Below are 3,296 nucleotides of genomic sequence, written 5' to 3'. Positions count from 1 at the left end.
AATAGTCTGAAGTCTTACGAGAAGCATTTCCCAGAGCCACCAATGGCCTCTGGGGGAGAGGGACTTAGTTTAGACTCAGTGCCTGGGAAGGAGGGGTGCGCTGGCAAAGTCCACTGCCTTTGTCCTGCTGGTCAAAACTGCTGGTGGGTCTGGCCTTTTCAACTGGGGCCTTAGAGAAAAGGTCTGGAGACACCTCCCATTTCAGGCAGGAACAAGCTTTTTCAGGAAAGTGTCTTCTGCACAGAGCTGCCAAAACCAGGGTGGGCCCTGCGTCTCTGCCAAGAAGAGAAGAGAAGTTTTTGTGATCCCCACAAGTTAGACATCTTCTCTGGACTTTGTTTCTGCTGTGGGCTACAAAAGAGCCAACAGTTATCCCTAGAGTTGGGGTGTGAGTTCCTGTCCTATTCTGATGGATGCACAGGGTCTAGTATTGTGGATTTAATTTGCATTTTTCCTGATGACATTGGCGTGGATATTCTCTTTTGTGAAAAGTCTGTTTAAATCTTTTGTCTATTTTTTTATTGAGTTGTCTTTTTCTTTTTAATTTGCTGCTGCTGTTGTTAGTTGCCATGGAGTCCATTCTAACTCACGGCGAGCCCATGTGTGCAGAGTAGAACTGCTCTCTGCGTGGTTGTTAAGGCCTTTCGGAAGCACATCACCGGGCCTGTCTTCTGAGGGACCTCTGGGTGGATTCGAACCACCAACCTGTAGGCCAGGAGTCAACTGATTAACTCTCTATGCCAAATTTGTAGGAGTTCTTTATATACTCTGGAAAGGTGTTCATTTTCAGATATATGATCATACGATATATAAAACGGCCTTTCCTACTTTTCACTTTTTTAATGAACTTTTGGTAATTTTAATGTCCAATTTACCTTACCAAACATTTAAATCGTTGCCAATCTGATAAATGCAATATGGTATATATTGTGGTTTTTATTTGCTCTTTCCTACGGTGGTGGTGGTAGGTGCCGTTGAGTCAATTCTGACTCCTGGTGGCCCTGTGTACAACAGAATGAAACACTGCCTGGTCCTGCGCCATCCACACAATCCTTGCTAGGTTGAGCCCATGGTTGCAGTCATTGTGTCAATCAGTCCAACTTGTTGAGGGTCTTCCCCTTTTTGTTGAATATCTTTTATATGATTCAGAGCCTCTGTATTTCCTTTTCCGTGAATTGTCCTTCACTTACTTTTTCTATAAGTTGCTGATCTTTTTCCTATGGATTCGAATAAGCTCTTTATAAGAAAATTAGTCCTTTACCTGTGATATGAGTGGTAAAACATGTCCCCTTGGTTTGTTGTGAATCTGTATTTTTTTATTCTTTATTATTTTTGCCACTCAGGAATTTTTGATTTATATGCAGTAAAATACAACAATATTTTCTTATATAGCTTTGAAAGACCTTTTTGACTCAACCTAATAAGAATATTTTCCTGTGTAGTTTTTTTTATGGCATTATTGTTGTTATTTTACATTTTGCTCCTTAATTGATCTGGAATTTATCCTGGTATAAGGTGTGAGCTATGGCTCCAACCTGATTTTGTTCCAGATACCTATCAAGTTGTCTTAACACTTTTATTGAATAAGCCATTTTCTCCTCATGGTTTGAAAAGTTGCCTTTTGCATATATATTTTTGTATATACTTGAGTCTATTATGGACATTTTATTTTGTTCCATTGAAATGTCCACCTCTTCTTATGTTAGGTTTATATTATATCTTAATATCTTATAGGGCTTGTCGTTTCTCATTGTTGTTCTTTGTTCAAATTTTTCTGGCTGTTCTTTTCTCTTCCTCCTCTTCTTCCCCCACATGAATTGCAGAAGAGCTTGTGTACTGAAAAAATTCTGCTAGCATTTTATTAGTATTACATTAAACACATTTTAGGGAGAATTGACTATCTTTTTATTCACGTGTATGTTGTATCTTTCTAACTATTCTTGTCCTCTTTTGTCTCCTCAGCAGAAATTTAAAGATACCTTCATGTAAACCAAACCAAACTCATGTTTGCATTTGAATATTGAATATTTCTTTTTAAGTTTAGTCCTAGTTATTTTATCTTTTTGTGGTTATTATTAAAAAGGGAGCTATTCTTTATTTGTATCTTTTTTTTGTTTCTTATTTTCTTTCTTAAAAAGCTTTATTTTGCATAATTCATATATTATGCAATTCTCCCATTTAAAGTGTACAATTCAATGTTTTTTAGTATATTCAGAGTTATACAACCATCACCACAATCAATTTTAGAACATTTTCATCATCCCCAAAAGAAACCCATTAGCAATCACTATCCATTCCTTCCTCCACCCCTCACCCACCCAGCCCCTGGCAACCACTAATCTACTTTCTGTCTTATAGATTTGCCTGTTCTGAATATTTCAGATAAATGTGTATCATATAATATATGACCTTTTGTGACATATGTCTTTGTGAATGTTTCTTTCCCTTAGCATAATTTTTTTTCAAGCTTCATTCATGTTTTAGCTCAGTACTTCATTTCTGTTTATTACCAAATAATATTACATTGTATGGATATAAACCAAAACTAAAACCCTCTGCCATGGACTCGAATTCCAACTCACAGAGACCCTACAGGACAAAGTAGAATTGCCCCATAGGGTTTGTTGTTGTTGTTGTTGTTATGTGTCACTGAGTTGGACCGGACTCGGTTTCTGGACTCGGTTTCCGAGGCAGTATCACTACGGAAGTAGATAGCCTAACCTTCCTTCCAAGGAGTGGCTGGTGCATTTGAAAGCCAGCCTTCTGGTTAGCAGTCAAGTGCCTTAAACTCTACGCTACAAGGCTGTAAATATTTACAGAAGCAGATTATCACATCATTCTTCTGAAGAGCAGCTGGTGGGTTCAAACTGCTAACCTTTTGCTTAGCAATGAATACTTAACAGCTGTGCCACCAGGACTCCTTTTGTATGGAAATACCACAGTTCATCTTTTTCTGCATTTACATCTTCTGACTGCTGGCTTAAGCGGTCTGTTTGCAGACTGTTTGCATATTTTACCATTTTTTTTTATTTCTATGTGTTTGTTTTGCACTTCGCTATCTTATGACATTCTCTCACTGTTTGTAATAACTTTTTATTTTCTTGCTTAATAGTTTTAACAGATGCCTTCAGAATAATGTTCAATGTATGGAGAACAAATTCCTTTTCTTGTTAGAAGTAGAGCATACTTCTAACGACTCCCCTCAGTTAGTTCTTTTCTTATTTTCTCTTAGCCTTTCACCCTTGTCGTCAAATCGATTTCGACTCATGGTAATTTTTATATAATTTTATTTTTTG

This window comes from Orycteropus afer, unplaced genomic scaffold (genome assembly GCF_000298275.1).
Source record: "Orycteropus afer afer isolate SDZICR_OR568_19922 unplaced genomic scaffold, OryAfe1.0 scaffold00490, whole genome shotgun sequence".
Taxonomy (NCBI): domain Eukaryota; kingdom Metazoa; phylum Chordata; class Mammalia; order Tubulidentata; family Orycteropodidae; genus Orycteropus; species Orycteropus afer.
The sequence above is the reverse complement of the archived record's forward strand: the minus strand, read 5'-3'. Positions refer to the sequence as shown.